Genomic DNA, 19,777 nt, shown 5'->3' with positions numbered 1-19,777 from the left:
GTCTTTTTAGTGATCTCTTGCTTTCTTCATGGATAATGTTCTTGATATCCTCCCATAATTCTTCTGGTTTTCGGTCATTGGTGTTCAATGCATCAATTGAGAAGGCTGTCCATTGCTCAAAGAATTGGTCAAGGAAAACCATCCCATGCTTAGTCCCCTTTTTACATGATTGTCCCAGATTTATATAATGGCAGAGAATTACTTTATCTTCAGGGATGTCACACTATTACAGATATAATTCTCCCTATACATTTGTAGACAAGTTAAGAGTAAGCAACACTAAGTAACTGCTTCTTAAGTAAATTTCTTGTGCATTTTTCTTTTCTTTTTTTTTTTTTTATGATAAAGCATTGAGGAATTTAGAAGACCACTAAAGGGTTACCTTCTTACATATCATTTTCTCCCTCATGTTTCTTGCTCTTTCTTAATGTGAAAGTGAGTTTTGACTTCATAAGTTCAACACTACTTGACTTTGATTGACAGGTAAGGTAATATGCAGAAGACTTTGTGAGTGAAGCTTATGCACAAGAATTAAAAATGCTTTCTGTGAGCTTATACTTTCTTGGATAATATAACTGGATCTTTCTGAGACTGGGATTGCCAACTTCATACTTAATTTCATTAAGAAAAAAAAATACACACACACATATATGTAATGTTATAAAAATAAATATTTATATTTTAAGAGATTTTATTTACAGTTTGAACTAGTGAGTAAAATTTGACTATTTAACCAATTTATCTTCCTTGTGCACATAATTTGATGTTGAAAGTGTGAGAGAAGGACTTAGATACAGTATATTAGAAATAAGAAAGACTGTCTTCTGTTTCTAACAGCATTTATTTATTTGTATAACCAATTGTGTAACCTTGTTAATTAGGTAACCACTTATCCTCTGAGCCTCACAGTGTTTATTTGTAATATTAAACATAAATCTTTAAATTCCTTCACTGAGACTACAAGTGGAACAATAAAGCTAAACTAATAATAAAACAAAGTCACACTTTTAAAAATGTAAGGAGGTGTTGATGACACTACTAGATGGGTAGAGGCAAGTATGATTTGGGTGAAGGGAAGGGTAATGCACCAAATGTGAGTGATCAACGTAGTGGCATTGAGGAAGAGGAAGTTATAGAGAGGTACATGGGAGGTACATACAACAGTATATACATATACATATATAATACTGAGTTTTCCATGATGATGAGCATTGATCTATGGGTGGATATATGGGTGGACAGGCTGAATGATCAGAAATGTCTAGGCATAGGACAGTGTACCCATGACCATGTATAGGGTTGGTGGATGATATTTCTACAAGAATATCTGTATGTGTTGTAACAATGTCCAAGGGAATTATAGAGCTGACACAGGACAAGGTTGTGGTGTCTTTTCAGCCACAACCAGCTACCTGGAGGGAGTAAGTAGTTGGATCTGTGGGCTTGGGACCATGGTTTCAGGGAACATCAAGCTCAATTGACATAACATACTACACAGAAATATGTTCTATATTCTACTTTGGTGAGTAGTGGCCTTAAAAGCCTATGAGTGGCCATCTAGATGCAATAATGGGTCTCTCCTTGCCCAGAGCAATGAAGAATGAAAACCAAAGACGCATGGAAACAATTAGTTCAAGGGGCTGGTAGACCATGTAATCCTCAGTCTATATGACAATGAGACCAGGAGAACTAGGTGGTGCCCAGCTACCACTGTCAACCACTCAGAGGGGGATCAATCCAGGAAATCCTGGATTGAGTGGGAGAAAAATGTGGAACAAAACTCAAAATCATAAAAAAGACCAGGTTTGCTGGTATGATTGAGCCTGGTGAGACCCATGAGACTATTGTCCCTAGCAATCCTTTAGGTCTGGAATTGAACTCAGTCTTGTGGCTTCCAGCCCAATAATACACAGGCATATAGGCTGAACATTTACATCATTCCTTGGAGCAATCAATAATGGGAAAACAGAGGGCAACATTTGTACATAGAGACAGCTTGGTGGGGCAGGGATGCATGGGAGCGATGGAGACAGGGAAGAGCTGATTACAGGGAGGAAATGGAAAGAGAGCTTTTACATTGAGAAGAATTGAAGCCAATGTCATGAGACAAAATGTGTATGAACTGCTGTGTGGAAAATGAATTTGCTCTGTAAATGTTGAACCAAATCACAATGAAAAAACAAAGTGCTATGTTAGATGATATGTTCAAAGCATGGAATCACCTTGTAGAAATAAATCTGGCCTTTGTTTTTGGTTCTTTAGGGCCAGATAATATGTGAGGCTAATGAGTTGAATCTGACAAGACCAAAAAGGATAGCCTGTGAGTAAAATGTTAACTAAGCCTAAGAAGGCATGATGTAATCAATCAATCATGGCCATGTGAGGAGGCTGATAAAAGCCAGGAACCCTAAAACTCACATAAGCTTTCTGGATGAGAGTTTCCTGATCAGTGACCATGTTTAGGAGAAGATAGTGCATCCCTCTTTGGGATATGGGAGCTCTATTCTGGAGCCCTTCAAGACTTAATCTGACACGTCTCTCTCTCTCTGTATTCTTTTGGTCATAATACATATGCAAATGCAACTATGGTACACTCTCCATGAGATTCTAGCAAATTACAGTGAGAGTCAGCAGGGGCTGATCTTTATCTATTCTGTACTCTTAAAGAAGATGTTCTTCTAATATGTGAGCTCTGATGTATCTCTGGATGGCTGGGTTCAGAGAAATGCTGTATGAGCAACTGATCTGAAATCAGATGTCCTTCTAACTTGTGAACTCTCACTAAGCTCCAGTTGGCTAGGTTCAGAGAAAGTGTGTTGCTTGGCAGATGGAAACAAGGATGGAGAAGCAGGAAGATGAGAACTGGTTGTACTTTCACAATTTGGTCATTAGATTCATGCTGATTCTTATCAGGCAGAGTTGTTCACTTTGCCCTTTACTTAGTGCAATGTGAAATCTTAAACACATAATATCATGAAAAGTGTTTTCATTTTTATATTTATTTTGCAGCTCTAAAATAATATTTTCTGATTTATTCATAGTCTGCAGTGTGCATGGGTTTAGCATAAATTATTTCCCTATGGTTTGACAGAAAAGACACTTTATTATTAAACTAACTATGATACCACAAGGCAATGCATTGGTTTCTTCTTCTTATGTAACTCACCTTAAGGATCCATCACTGAAGATTATATTGTATAATAATTTTTTATGTTATTCAAGAAGTATATAATATACGAAAAGCATATAATCCCAGACAAAGCAAAAAGAAGCCGTTAATTCTTTTGTCTTAACATGATGTGATGAAGTAGTTCCATTAGCTTTCAAATATCACATGAAAGAAACCAAAACGATTACATCCACAGAAATATTCTTATATACAAAGCTGTGCAGTGTTTGATTGTCAATGGATTGTACCTATATAAATATGAAAAAATAAACAAATCCAGACTTTTTGAGCCATATAAGAATGTAAAAGCATTCTGTTTTTGTTTTTTGGTCTCTTGTTATTTGTTTCATCAAGAACAAATAAAGTATAGGAGTTTTTCTTTATAAATCTTTTAAATATCTTCTTCAAAAACAGAGCATAAAAGAATCTGTCTAGGTGCATGTCATTTGTTAGCATAGATGCCACTATCATTATTCCTAATTATTCTTGACATTTTGTCCATTATACTATGAGGCTCCTCAGAGGACAGAAATAATCAGCTGAAAATGAGGACTACCTAATTAGCTATATTGTATAAAAAAAGTTGTGGTATCACAGATGAAACATCAATTATGAAAACTGGTGATAAGCCCTGACAGTGGAAATATATCATGGAAATAATTATTAGCTACAAATTTAGAAATCTTTGTTATCATTTCTTCCTTCTTCTCTGTAAACCAGTAAAAACACATTTGCAGCAGGAAATATATACAAGATCAGTTTAAGTGAATTTTCTCACATAACATATAAATGTAATGATCACCTTTTAAACTGGAAAATACAGTGGTTTTGAAAAATGATTATTTTTGAAGACTAATTACTAAAGTTGCACCTGTATATCTTGGAAGAAAATTGTAATAACTGTTTAGATTTTATTCATATTAAAATAGAAAATGCTGGTTAATTTAATAAATAATTACTGTAGTTGTAATTTTTTTAAAAAACCCTGAATTTGGACCATATTGTGCTTTGCATCTCAATGTGGATTGCTCCAAAAGTCATTTGAATTGGAAGTTTACCAATGTACCTTCAGGCAAACTTCAACTTATGAAAACAATTAGCTTAGCAGCAATATCGTAAATGAAGTTAATGTTTGTACATAATGCTATAACAGCTGGTGGGAAAATTAAGTTTTTCTTGGGCATATTATCTCTATTTTATAATTTTTATCATTTAAATTTGCTACTTCTGCCCACGACTCTCTTTTCACCTCTATTTGAATTTTTACATTATGCTATTGAATACAGTATGTGCTGTTTTTTTTGAGAAATCTGTAAATGAAGGAATATATAAATTTTGTTGATTGGGACAACTGTATCAGCTAACTATATCAATAGCTGGGGTAATGATAACAATCCTAGTATGATCAGACTGCTTGTCCCATTCTGCTCTTATTTGGATTTTTATATCAATGTTAGCATCTCAACCTTGTGAATTATTGCTAATATGGGGGCAAACATACACTGAGACTGTTTTGGTGATCTGAATTATTAGTGAGAGAACTACTAAAATTTGGAGGAGGAGAAAAGGTGTGCAAATTTAGGGAACATTTGTGCACAATGCAAAATTGTGCCAAAATAATGGCTTACCAGTGTTAGTGAATGCAAAGACAAAATTTATTACAGGAAATCACCAAGGTATGAATGAGATCCATTCCTAACGGTGTCTTTAAGAATTTGTAGGTAAATTGGAAAGGAACAAATGGTTCTTTTACAGGCTTTCATTAGTGAGTTTTTTTCTTAAAGATGTAAATAAAGCCTTTTTAATGACTTAGAAACACGTGCAACAAGTAAAGGTGATGAAATTTTTCTGATGGAAAATTTGTTGTAAGTAGGGGTTGCTTCAATCTTTTCAAAGTAAGGGAAAGTTTGCGTAACATTAAAGAGCAAGTGGGAGTTGTGCCATTGAATCAGACCATCATATGCTTTATTATGCCAAGGAAGAAAATCGAAGAGGAATGACATCACATTCATCACCAAAAGGAACATTTCAAGATCTATCCTGAAGTACAATGCTGTCAGTGATAGGATAGTATGCAAATCCCTACAAGGAGGACCAATTAATGTAACTTTTGTTCAAACTTATACTCCAACCACTAAAGCTAAAGATGAAGAAATTGAAGATTTTTTATCAACTTATGCACTCTGAATTTGACCAATCATGCTATCACAATGCATTGAAAATTACTGGTGATTGGAATGGGAAAGTTAGAAGCAAAGGTTGGAAAATTAGCCTTGGTAGTAGAAATGATGCTGGAGAATGTATGATAGAATTTTGCAACATCAATGACTTATTCATTGTAAATACCTTGTTTTCAACAATATAAATGGTATCTGTGCATGTGGACCTTGCCAGATGGGATACACAGAAATCAAATGAATAATATTTTTGGAAAGCGCTGATAGTGAAAGCTCAATATATCAATCAGTATAAAGCCAGGGCTGACTGCAGTACTGACCACCAATTCCTCTTATGCAAGTATAAGTTGAAGTTGGAGAAAATGAAAACAAGTCCATGAGAGACAAAATACAATCTTGATTATATCCCACATGAACTTAGAGACTGTCAGATGAATAGATTTGACGAATTTCAAATTTCATTTCCAATGACTGAAGACCAGATGAGTTGTGGGATTATATCAAGAATATATGTGAAAAAAAGCAAAATGTCATTAGAAAGACAGGAAAGGAAGAAAGGACCAAAATGATGTCAGAAGAGACTCTAAAACTTGCACTTAAATCAAGAGTAGCTAAATAGGTGGTGGAGGGGTAAGAGAGGAAGTGTAAATGGAAGAAATGGAGTAAAATATCTGAACAAAATATTTCAAAGTGTGACTCACAAAGACAAACATATTATATTGAAATGTGAAAAGACCTAGAGTTAGAAAATGAAAAGAGAAGAACAGGCTGTCAACATTTCTCCATCTGAAAGAACTGAAGAAAAAATTCAAGACTTGAGTTGCAGTATTGAATGATTTTATGCGCAAAATATTGAATAACACAGAAAGCATCCAAAGAAGATGGAAGGAATACATTGCACCAAAAAGAATTTGTTGATGTTCAACAATTTCAGGAGGTAGCATAGGATCAAGAACAGATAGTACTGAAGGAAGAAGTTCAAGCTACACTGAAAGGTACTCATGAAAAAGTAGAGTCCAAGAATTGACTGAATACCCATTGAGATGTTTCAGCAAATAGATTTAATGATGAAAGTGCTCCCTTGTTTATGCCCTGAAATTTAGAAGACAGCTACCTGGTCAGCAAACTAGAAGAGGTGCGTATTTGTGCCAATTCCAAAGAAAGATGATCCAGCAGAATGTGGAAATTACTGAATCATATCATTAACATGGGAGCTCTGGTGTTTTAAAGCCTAAGCGTTTGACTGCTAACCAGAAGGCTGGTGATTCACTCAACAGTCACTCCTTGGAAGGAAGATTGAGCAATCTACTTCCATAGTAATGCTGCCCAAGAAGGGGTCGCTATGAGTCAGATCTGACCGAATGTCAATGACTTTAGGTTTTTTTATCATTAAGGTCAAATACAAGTAAAATTTTGCTTAAAATAATTCAAAAGTGATTGTGATTAACTGCCAGAAATTCAAGCTGGATTCAAAGGAGGAATGTGGAAAGAGATATATCGTTGCTGATGTCAGATGGATCTTGGCTGAAAGAAAACAATACCAAAAAGATATTTACCTCTGTCTTAAGGACTCTGTAAAGGTATTTGACTGTGTGAATCATAACAATTTATGGATAACATTACAAAGAATGGAAATTCCAGAACACTTAATTCTACTCACGTGAAATCTGTACATAGAGCAAAAGGCATTTGCTCAAAAAGAACAAGGGGATACTTCATGGTTTAAAATCAGGAAAGCTGTGTGTCAGTCACATTTGTATCTTTCACTATACTTATTCACTCTTTATGGTGAGCAAATGATCTGAGAAGCTGGAATATATGAAGAAGAACTTGGTGTCAGGACTAGAGGGAGACTCATTAACAACTTTTCTTACTGAAATTGAAGAAGACTGGAAGCAGTTACTGATGAAGATCAAAGACTAGGACCTTCAGTATGGATTGCATCTCAACATAAATAAAACAAAAATCCTTACAAATGGACCAGTAAGCAACATCAGGAAATATTGAGAAAAAATTGAAATTGTCAAAGATTTAATTTTACTTGGTCAAAAATCAACACTCATGGAAGTAATAGTCAAGAAATCAAATGACAAATTGCTTTGAGAAAATCTGCTGCAAAAGAAGTCTTTAAAATGTTAAAAGATATCCCTTTGAAAATTAAGGTGTGTGTGACACAAACCATTGTCTTTTCAGTAGCTTTTTGTGTATGTGAAAGGTGAACAATCAATAAGGATGGCAATAGAAGAATCAATGTATATGAATTGTGGTGTTGGCAAAGAATATCAAATGTACCATTGTTGTTGTTTTTAGGTGCCATCCAGTCATCTCTGACTCATAGTGACCCTATGTACAACAGAACGAAACACTGCCCAGTCTTGGGCCAGTCTCATGACTATACCTTAACCCCATTGTTGGAACCACTGTTTCTATCAACTTGCTGACGGCTTTCCCCTTCTTTGTTGGCCCTACATTTTACCAAGCATGATATCCTCCTACAGGGAATGGTTCCTACTGATAACATGACCAAAGTAGATGAGACATAGTCTGATCATTCTCGCTTTCAAGGAGCATTCTAGCTGCACTTCCTTCAGGACAGATTTGTTAATCCTTTTAGCAGACCATGGTATTCTTAACATTCTTCTCCAACACAACTCAAGAGCATAAATTCCTTTTTGGTCTTCCTTATTCATTGTCCAGCTCTCACATGCATAAGAGGTGATTGAAAATACCATGGCTTGGGTTACTTGCACCTTAGTCTTCACGGAGATATTTTTTCTCTTCAGCACTTGAAAGAAGTCTTTTGCACAAGATTAGCCCAATACAGTAGGTCCTCTGATATCTTCACTGCTGCTTCCATTGGTGTTGTGGCTGGAACCAAGTAATATGAAATCCTTGACAACTTCCGTCTTTTCTCCATCCACTGTTAAACTGTTTATTGGACCAGTTGTGAGTATTTTTGTTTTCTTTATATAGAGGTGTAATCCATACTTCAGTCTGTAGTCTTTAATCTTCACGAGTAAGTGCTTCAATTCATCCCTACTTTCAGCAAGAAAAGGTGTGTCATCTGCATACTGCAAGTTGTTTATGAGTCTTCCTCCAATTGTGAAGCCATGTTCTTTTTCACATAATCCAGCTTCTTGGATTATTTGCTCAACATAAAAGTTGAATAACTATGGTGAAAGGATACAACCTTGGCACACTCCCTACTTGATTTTGAACCATGCAGTATCCCCTTGTTCTGTTTGAATGATAGCCTCCTGATCTACGTACAGGTTCCTCATGAGTACAATCGATTGTTCTGGAATTCCCATTCTTCTCAATGTTTTCTTCAATTTGTCATGATCCACACAATCAAAGGCTTTTGCATAGTCAATAAAACATAAGTAAACATCATTTTGGTATTCTTTTCTTTCAGTTAAGATCCATCTGACATCAGCAATGATATTCCTCATTCCACATCCTCTTCTGAATCCAGCTTGCATTTCTGGAAGTTATCTGTCAATATACTGCTGCAACCATTTTTGAATTATCATCCATAAAATTTTACTTGCATGTGATATTAATGATATGGTTCTATAATTTCCACATTCTGTGGGATCACCATCCTTTGGAATGGAGACAAATATGAATCTCTCCCAGTCAGTTGTCCAGGTAGCTGTCTTCCAAATCTCTTGTCATAGCCAAATGAGTGCCTACAGTGGGGCATCTGTTTGTTGAAAAGTCTCAATGGGTATTCCCTCAATTCCCAGATCCTTATTCTTCACCAGTTCCTTCAGTGAATCTTTGACTTCTTCCTTCAATACCATTGGTTCTTGATGATATGCCACCTTCTGAAATAGATGAACATTGATCAATTGTTTTTAGTACAGAGACTCTGTGTATTTCTTCCATCTTCTTTTCATGCTTCCTGCAGCATTCAATATTTTGCCCATAGACTCTTTCAATATTGCAACTTGAGGTTTAATTTTTTTCCTCAGTTCTTTCAGCTTGAGAAATGCTGAGCATGTTCTTCCCTTTTGGTTTTCTAACTCCAGTCTCTCTATATTTCATTAGAGTAGTTGGCTTTGTTTGCTCCAGCTGCTCTTTGAAATCTTTCATTCAGCTCTTTTATCTTGTCATTTCTTCCATTTGCTTTGGCTACTCTTCATTCAAGAGCAAGTTTCAGAGTCTCTTCTGACATCCATTTTGGTCTGTTCTTCCTTTCTTGTCTTTTCAATGGCATCTTACTTTCTTCGTGGATGATGTTCTTGATGTCATCCCACAGTTCCTCTGGTTTTCAGTCATTGGTATTCAATGCATCAAATCTATTGTTTAAATGGTCTCTAAATTCAGGAGTGATATTATCAAGGTCATGTTTTGGCTCTTGTGGGCTTGTTTTAATTGTCTTCAATTTCAACTTGAACATGCATATGAGCAGTTGATGGTCTGTTTCACAGTCAGCTCCTGGCCTTATTTTGGCCGAAGACATTGAACTTCTCCATTGCCTCTTGCCACAGATGATTCCTGTGTATTCCATCTGGTGAAGTCCACATGTATAGTCACCACTTATGTTCGTGAAAAGGTATATGCAATGAATAAGTCATTGGTCTTGCAAAATTCTATCATGAGATCTCTGGCATTACTTCTATCACTAAGGTCATACTTTCCGACTACTGGTAATGCTTCTTTGTTTCCAACTTTTGCATTCCAGTCACCAGTGATAAACAACACATCTTGATTGCATGTTTGGTCAATTTCATACTGTAGAAGTTGGTAGAAATATTCAATTTCCTCATCTTTTGCTTTGGTGGTTGGTGCATAAATTTGAATAATAGTTGTATTAACTGATCTTCCTTATAGGCAAGTAGATATTATCTTATCACTGACAACCTTATACTTTGGGAGATATCTTTAAACACATTTGTCACAATGAACACCACAGCATTCCTCTTCGAATTGTCATTCCTGGCATAGTAGATCATATGGGTTGTCTGATTCAAAATGGCCAAAACCACTCCATTTCAGCTCACTAATGGCTAGGATATCAGTCTTCATGTGCTCCATTTCATTATTGACAACTTCCAATTTTCCTAGATTCATACTTCGTAAATTCCATATTTCAGTCATTAATAGATGTTTTCATCTGTTTCTTCTCATTTTGAGTCATGCCACACCAGCCTACAGAGGTACTGAAAGCTTTTCTCTATCCATATCATTAAGGTCGTCTCTACTCTGAGGAGTCACCTCTTCTCCAGTCAAATTTTGAGTGCCTTCCAAACTGATGGGCTCATCTCCTGGCACTATATCAATGTTTCAGAGCTGTTCATAAAGTTTTCCAGTAATACATCAGACAGTGTTTCACTGCTATTCATAGTTTTCACTGGCTGATTATGTGAGAATGGATGGCCTCTTCTTTCTTCTGAGTCTGCCTTAGCCCAGAAACTCTGCTGAAACCCACCATGGGTAACCCTGCAGGCATTTTGCAACTGTGGTGGCATAGCTTCCAGCCTCACAGCAACACATAAGCCATTAGGATGACAAACTGACAGACAAGTTTTTCTCCCTTAGTTATTATTAACAACTCTGTGCCCTCCTACCTTGGGCATCTGCCTTAACATAGAACTACCCCCAAGTGAAGAGCAGCCCCAGAGCTTTGTGCCCGCCTACCTTGGGGCCCTGCCTTAAAATGCAGCCAATCCCAAGCAAAAAGCAGCCCCAAGCCCTGGGCCCACCTATCTTAGGCCCCAGCCTTAAAATAGGGCTACTCCCAAGCAAAAAACAGCCTCCAAGACCCGGGCCTTCCTACATCAGGCCCCGACCTTAATATAGAGCCACCCCCAAGTGAAAAGTAGCCCCCAAGTCCAAGGCCCACCTACCTCAGGCCCAGGCCTTAATATAGAGCCATACCTAAGTGAAAAGTAGCCTGCAAGCCCCAGGCCTGCCTACCTCAGGCCCCCGCCTTCGTATAGAGCCACCCCTTCTTGGAAGAAGGACAGGCAAAATTCTCCTTAGAAGAAAGAATGGCCAGACTTTTTCTCTCATACTTTGAACCTGTTATCAGGAGGGATTAGTCACTGGAGGAGATAACCATGCTTAGTAACTTAGAAGGTCAATGAAAAAAGAGATGACCCTCCATGAAATGGATTGGCATAGTGGTTGCAACTATGGGCTCATGTATAGCAAAGATTGTGAAGATCTTGCAGGACTCTTGGAAGTGTTTAGTTCTGTTGTACATGATGTCATTATGATTAGAAATCCAATTGAGGACACCTAACAACAATAACAGGAATTGTCCATTAAGTTAAATGTTCATAACCCAGGAAGACCTATCTAGGAAAAAAGGAAAAAAAAAAATTGGAAGTTAAATTTCTACTTACTTGTACCTAAAAGTGTAGGAAAAAAAAAAAAAAAAAAGCTCTACAATAGTGGCATAAAGATTACTGTAATTGAAAGTATATGATTAATAACATAAATAAACATAAACCATATACTGTATATTGCTATTACTGATCATGTAGTATTATGTATGCAATAACATTTACCTTTATTGTCTGTACCAATTTTTATTAACTTACTTATAAAAAACCTCACTGTCATCGGGTCGGATCTGACTCATAACTTACATATAGGGATTTGAAATAAAATTAAACAAAATAATGCAATAAAATTATGTTTGAAAATTCTCTACTTTAGAAAAGCAAATATCTATTAAATTATACGTGATAATGAGCACACTCTCAGGATTATCAGTAGAGCTTAGTTATGGGTTTATCAGGATGTTTCCTTGATTAACTTCAGGATGAAATAAATGGTACAGGATTTTTTAAAAATCAAAATCTTCTATTCTCTGAGAGGCAAAGCCCCTTTTGCTTGAATTGATTCAGACACCAGTGTCAGTAAAGGTTGTATCAGAGAAGCACAATGTGTGTGTATGTGTGTGTGTGTGTGTGTGTGTATAAATGTATGTATACTCACACATATGCACACAACAGGAATTTGACTTTTTATAGAGTTGTAATCTGTGATTCACTTTGCATTTGATTCTGGGCTTAAACTCTACAGTGCCAGCAGTTGGAGTCAACAAAATATATAAAGTGAGTGAGAAAAGGGGCAAGCTGGAACCCACAAACATAAGCTGGCAGTTCTCATTGCCTCTCACCTTGCTTATGTGAATGTCCTGCAGGTGAAGCTAGTATCCTTTGTTAAAGAGCTAAACACAAACAAACTGAGAAGCTGAAGGGAACCGGGGGAAAATGGAGAAATTTCATGCTAATTGCTATCTCACACCAATGAGATGAGCCCTCAGATCAAGGTGCATGAACTGCAAAATGACTGTTCCTCATTCTGCCCTCCAAATATCACACAATAATCCCTCCTGCAATGCCTCCTGAGTGAAAAAAAATTTAGGGGAAGAGATTGTTGTTGTTGTTGTTGTGTGCCGTAGAGTCGGCCCCGACTCATAGCGACCCCTCCTTGGGTTTCCGAGGGAGTATCACTACGGAAGTAGGATTGCCCAACCTTCCTTCCGAGGAGTGGCTGGTGGGTTTGAACCGCCAGCCTTCTGGTTAGCAGTCAAGTGCTTTAGCCACTATGCTACCAGAGATTAGAGGAAATGTAGATCAGTCTAGCCAAGTTGACACATTACAAAGCCACCATAATAGTCAGTGAGAAAATTAACTGAGTCCCCTTCTCTGAGGTGTAAATGATCTATATGATTTGTTGTGCTAGAGTAGGGATATATTCTGAATAGCTGTGGGATGTATGATTTGTAACAAGCTAAAGACAGTCAATGTAAATATGGCCTGAGTTGTAAGTGGTTATATAACTCTGAGAGAAATTTGTGTTCAATGCTCAGATACACAATTAATATCTATAGAACTGAATCCTTAAGATATAAATTAATGTAAGGCAAGATTATATAATTTCATTTGGAATTTAGTGGCTAGAGTAATCTGGGGAATACTTCAGCAGTATAAAATAAAAGCAATGCAGCTATTGTCATTGATGCAATTCTTTGGTGTCTCAAATCTGTATCAGATGGGCATTTTATCAACTTTACATCATGATTTGCTATACCTTGTTGCAATTATTGTTCTTTATTATTAATATGTTTAAAATATCAATAATAATGTTTGTGTTCTCATTGATGAAACTGTATTTAACACCTCAATTTCATAGTTAAATAAATAAGTAGATACACACACTTTAAAAAAAAAATTATTTTAAGAGCTTGTTTTACATTCAACATTTCGTGTACATTTAGTTTCACTCCCTATTTGCCATCCCCAACCCTAACGCAGTCTCCTCCTTTCCCATACTAATAACCGCCCCCCCCCTACACCCCGTGCTCCTCATAGTTATGCACTCTTGTGTGTCCCACCTTTCCTCTGTACAAATGTTGCCCCTCTGGTGCCCTGTGGTCAATTGTGCCAAGGGATGTATTTCTATAGAGTATGTGGGTGCGTCACCCTGGGTTGATTGGTCTGAGTGTACATCTTGTTTATTATTGAGCTGAGAACCAGCTCTTGGGAGTGAGCTCTATTCCAGGCCGAGAATGTGTCCCAGGGCCATAGTATTGGGGGTCTCACCAGACTCCATGCAACCAGTTATTCTGCTCATTATTGAGTTTTTGGATTTTGTTCCACGTTTTCCCTCCCACTCTATCCAGGATCTCCAGATTTGATCCTTTCCTGAGTGGTTGGCATTGGTAACCAGGCAGCATCTAGTTCTTCTGGTCTCGAGGGCCATCCAGTCCTATGGCTGCTTGCTTCTAAATGTCCTTGTTTTTTTGCATTCTTCTTTGTTTCTGATGATGGGAGACCATTAGCTGCATCTTAGATGGCCACTTGAAAGCTGTTAAGACCCCAGTTGCTACTCACAAATGTAGGATGAGGAACAAGACTATACATACCTCTTTGATTGTTCAATCATCTATTATGTAATGTTGTTGTTGTTGTTATGTGCCATGGAGTCAGCCCCGACTCATAGCAACCCCTCCTTGGGTTTCCGAGGCAGTATCACTACGGAAGTAGGATTGCCCAACCTTCCTTCCGAGGAGTGGCTGGTGGGTTTGAACCGCCAGCCTTCTGGTTAGCAGTCAAGTGCCTTAGGCACTATGCTACCAGAGCTCCCATACATTAATTATAATTGGTAGTGTCTTTTTTTTTTTTTTTTTTTAAGTACACAGAGATAAAACTCAAATGTGAAGAAATAACAGAGATAAAAGTTAAGCTGAAATACAACACCTATATATATTTTTTCACTGTGCTTTTGTGGTTAGGTTTTGTCGAGTTGGTTCTGCCCCATAGCAGCTCTACATACAACAAAATGAAACACTGCCTGATCCTGTGCCATCCTATGCCAATATTAGCTTTTCTTGAGCCATTTTTGCAGCCACTATGTCATCCCTTCTTGATGAGGATCTTCTTTTTTGCTGACTTCTACTTTACTAAGCATGATGACCTTCTCCAGGGACCTTTCCCTCTGGATAGTATGTCGAAAGTCTATGAGACAAAGCAACCAATCCTCACATCTTTTTCAAAACTTTTTATTGTGATTTGGATGAAATTTTACAAAACAGTTTTGTTTCACATTTGGTGGTTCATGAGCATTTTTTTTTTTTTTTTGTGACATTGATTGCAATCCCTGAAGTATCCCAGCTTTCCTCCCACTCCCTAACTCTGGATACCCTTTCCATCTGTCCTTCACTACTCATTCTGGCCTTTTTCCCCTGTGCAAATGCTGCACTTCCGATCTCCCATGCTTTAGTTTTCTAAGGGGTGTGTCTCCCTGGTGTGGTTGTTCAGTAATAGGCCTGTCTATAATTCGACTGAGAGTTCAGCCACAACCGTGGAAGTGAGTTCAGTACCAGGCCTGAAGGGTGACAAGTGAGGGTCATAGTCACCTTAGTTTCATCTATCTGACCAGTAAACTTGGTGTTTTAAAATTTTGTTCCACTTTTTCTCCAACTCTATCCAGTATCTCCAATTTCGATCTCTTTCTGACTGTTTCGTATTTCTAGTGAGGAACCACCTAAATCTTCTGGTATCAGAGTCATTTAGGCTGGGGTTCTCATGCTCCATTTGTCCTTTGAACTAACTGTTTTCATGCATCTTTGATTTTCTTCAGTCTTTTTCCTCCAGATGAGGAGAAACAAATAGTTACATCTTAGATTGCTGCTTAGAAGCTTTTTAAGATCCCAGTCACTACTCACCAAAGCAAGGTGTAGAACATTATTTTTGTGTACTATGATGTATCAGTTGAGCTTGATGTCCCCTGAAACCATGGTCCCCAGTCTGCAGGCCCAGCAACTCATTGCCTCAAAGTGCTTAGCTATGGCTAAGAAGTTATTATAATTTTTCTCCCTGTTAGCTTTATACTGCATATGGCCTTTTTTTTTTTTTTTTATAGCACACACATATGGGTATGTAGAAACCTATGTATGGTCATGGATATATTTCCTTTCCCCTATCCAGAACTGATCTTTTTGCCATTCTGCTTGATCATTTTGCCATTCCTAGTTTAGTCTTTTTGCCATTCTGCTTGATCATTTTGCCATTCCTAGTTTAGTCTTTGCTATTACTGATCATGTAGTATTATGTATGCAATAGCATTTACCTTTATAATTGTACCTTTATTGTTTTGTGCACCTCTCCATGTCTTCCTTTCCCTTAGTGATATTGTGCTGTCACATACTTTTATTATACTGCCTTTCCCTTCACCCATATCAACACCTGCCTCTTAACTATCCATCTATTTTCTCTCTTTCCCTTCCCTCCCATCCCCAGTAACAAATAAAGGAAATTGCTTTCCCTGTGTAAAGTTTCCTTGATTTTTTATAATAATGGACTCATACAGTATTTGTCCTTCTGTGATTGATTTTTTCAATCAGAATAATGGGCTCCAAAATCATCCACATAATGAGGTGATTCACTGACTCTTCATTATTCTTTAATATTACATAGTATTCCATTGTGTGTATGTACCATAGTTTGGTTATCCATTCACCTGTTGATAGACACTTAAGTTTTTTTTTGTCTCCTTGCCATTGTAAATAGTGGTACAATGAACATGGATGCACATATATCTATTCATGTCCCAGATCTCACCTCTTTAGGATATATTCTTAGTAGTGGGATTGCTGGATCAAATGTATCTTTATTTGCAACTTTTTATGGAAGCACCATATCATTTTTTCATTGGTTATACCATTTTACAATCCTGCTAGTGGTGCATGATATTTCCTATCTCTCCATACCCTTGCCAGCATTTGTTGTTTTCTGTTTTGTTGAACTTTGCTATAATTGCTGGGGTAAGATATCTCATTTTTGTTTTTATTTGTGTCTCTGTATGGCTAATGATCATGAGCATTTCTCTGTGTGTTTGTTGGTCACCTGAATATGTTCTTTGGTGATGTGTCTGTTCATGTTCTTTGCCAATTTTTACACTGGATTTTTTTTGTGTGTGTGTGTGTCTTTGATGTTAAGGCCTTGAAGTTTTCTATAAATTTTAGAGATAACTCCCTTGTTGGATGCGTCATTGCCAAATATTTTTTCCCAAAGTGTAGGTTCTCTTGGTATTCTTTTGGAGAAGTCTTTTAAATATACACATAAGAATTTCATTTTTAGAAGGTTCCTGTCATCTAGTTTCTCTTCTGCTATTTGTGCATTTTATGTTATGCTTTATTGTCCATGCATGACATAAATCAATGTCACTAAGTTTGCCCTTGGGAGCTCTGGTGGCGTAGTGTCTAAGGCATTTGACTGCTCATCAGAAGGATGGTAGTTCAAACCCATCAGCCACTCCTCAGAAGGAAGATTGGGCGATATGCTTCTGTAGTGATACAACCTCAGAAACCCAAGGAGGAGTCACTATAAGTTGGATCTGACTCAACAGCAGTGAGTTTGGCTTGGTTTTGGTTTTAAGTTTGCAACTATTTTATCTTTTGATGAACTTTATAGTTTTGGGTTTCACATTTAGGTCTTTGATAGATCTTGTGTTCATTTTAATGAATAGTGAGAGACATGGATCCAGTTTCATTTTTCTGCAAATGCGTATCCAGTTTTGCCAGAACCATTTGTTAAAGAGACTATCTCTTCATAGTTTAATGGCTTTTGGCCATTTTTCAAAGGTCAATTGTCCATATGTGGTAGTTCAGTTTGTGTGTCAACTTGGCTGGGCCTGGCTGAATGGCTGGGCAGCTGGATGTAGTATTCCCCATGATGAGACTGATAATCAACTCCATGGTAGAATCCACTGGGAATAGCTGAGTAGCTGCCTTAGGGAATGTGGTATGCCTCCTGTATATAAGTAGAAGCCTTGGGGAATGGTCTCTAACTGATGGCATGCTTGGACCCTGCATGGAGCCGTGTCGTTGTTAAGTAGCCTGCCATACTCTGCCAACCTTGGGACTTACAATGGACTCAAATTAATGACATGCTGTGTTGTTTGGTCACAACAGGACTGTACCTTTTTACTTGTCAACCTTGGGCTTGGCAGCCTCAGCAGCCAGCAGCTGTCTGAGTGAAGAAAAGCCTCTAGCTTCAGTGGGCCAGGAGCTGGAGGCAGAGCTGAAGCCCAAGGCTGAGGGGCTTTCACCTAGTTCCTAGAGCTTGATACTTTGAACTTGAACTTAAAGCCTCCAAATTTTAAGAATAAATTCATGTTTGTTTAAGCCATCTCATTTGTGGTATATTTCTGTCAGATCTAGGTAACCAGAACACCATAGGTGAATAGATCTATTTTTTGTATTCTCAATTCTTATCCACTGATACATGGGTCTATCATTGTACCAGTGATAGGATAGGATCATGTCATCTGCAAATAGAGATAGTATAGTTTTACTTCTTCTTTGCCAATCTCTGATACATATCTATCTATCTATCTATATATTTTTCTTTTCAATGCTATCTTTGCCTAAGGCATTTGACTGCTAATCAGAAAGCTGGTGGTTCAAACCCACCAGCAACTCTTTGGAAGGAAGGTTGAGCAATCTACTTCCGTAGTGATATTGTCTTGGAAACTCAAGGAGGGGTCACTATGAGTCAGATCCAACTTACTGGCACTTTTTTGGTTTTGCCTAATTTTGGTATCAGAGTCATGCTTGTTTCCTAGAGTGAATTTAGGAATACACCATCTTTTTTTGTGTTCAGCTTGAGAAGATATCACCTCTCTGAAGATTTGATGGAATTCTCCAATGAAACAGTATGGGCCAGGATTTTTTTTTTTTTTTTTTGTATGTTGGGGAAAGGTTTTTATTTTATTTTATTTTATTATTACTTCTCAATTTCTTCCTTTGTTATGAGTCAGTTCAAATTATCTATCTCAGTTTGTGATAATTTATGTAGGTGTTTTGTTTCTAGAAATTTGACCATTTCTTGTAGGTTTTCAAATTTGTTGGAGTATAGCATTCTGTTATTATCCTTTTTATTTCAGTTTGTTTTGTTGGAATATCACTCATTTTATTCGTTATTCATATATTTCCATCTTCTGTTTCTTTTACTTCATTAAATTTGCCAGTGGTTTGTCATTTTTGTTAATCATTTTGAAGAACTAGCTTCCAGTCTTGTTGATTCTTTTCTATTATTTTTTCTGTTTTTGGTTCTGATCATTATTATTTCCTTTCCTCTGGACACTATTATTTCTTTTTTTTCTGGACACTGTGGACTCCTTTTATTGATCTTTTTCTAATTGTTGGAGTTAATAGGTTAAGGTGTTGATTCTGATTCTTTCTTCTTTTTTGGATGTGTGTATCTATTACTATAAACTGACCTCTAAGTAATGTTTTCACTGAGTTCCAAAGGTTTTGGTAGGTTGTGTTTTCATTCTCATTTGTTTCAGGGAATTTTTTTCATCACATACTTTTTTTTTTTTTTTTTCTTTCTGTTACCCAAGGGTTGTTGAGCGGTATTTTATGTGGTTTTAATGTATTTTATTTTTTCCTGGGCCTTCCTCTTGTTGATTTCTAAATTTATGTCATTGTAATTTGAAAAGATGCTTTGTAGTATTTTGATATTTTTATATTTGTTGAGGCTTGCTTTGTGGCTTAACATATGGCTTGCTCTAGAGAATGATCCATGTGTACTGGAGAATGTGCATTGTGTTTTTGTTGGATGGAATATTCTGTGTATGTCTATCAGGTCGAGTGGGTTGATTGTATTATTGAGATCTTCTATATCTTGGTTGAGATTTTTATAGTTCTGTCCTTCAATAAAAGTGTTATTCTGTTGTTGCTGAATTGTCTAGTCCTCCTTTCAATTTAGTTAATGCTTGCTTTATGTATTTTGGTGCTCTCTCACTGGGTGCCTAGGTATTTAATATGGTTGTGTCTCTTGGTCAATTTCCCCTTTTATCATTATATAATGCCCTTCCTTGTCCCTGATGCTGGATTTTGCCGTGAAACCTATTTTATCAGACAACATTAGCAATCCTGATCTTTTTTTTTTTGGTTGCT

The sequence above is a fragment of the Orycteropus afer genome, unplaced genomic scaffold (genome assembly GCF_000298275.1).
Source record: "Orycteropus afer afer isolate SDZICR_OR568_19922 unplaced genomic scaffold, OryAfe1.0 scaffold00228, whole genome shotgun sequence".
NCBI lineage: Eukaryota > Metazoa > Chordata > Mammalia > Tubulidentata > Orycteropodidae > Orycteropus > Orycteropus afer.
The sequence above is the reverse complement of the archived record's forward strand: the minus strand, read 5'-3'. Positions refer to the sequence as shown.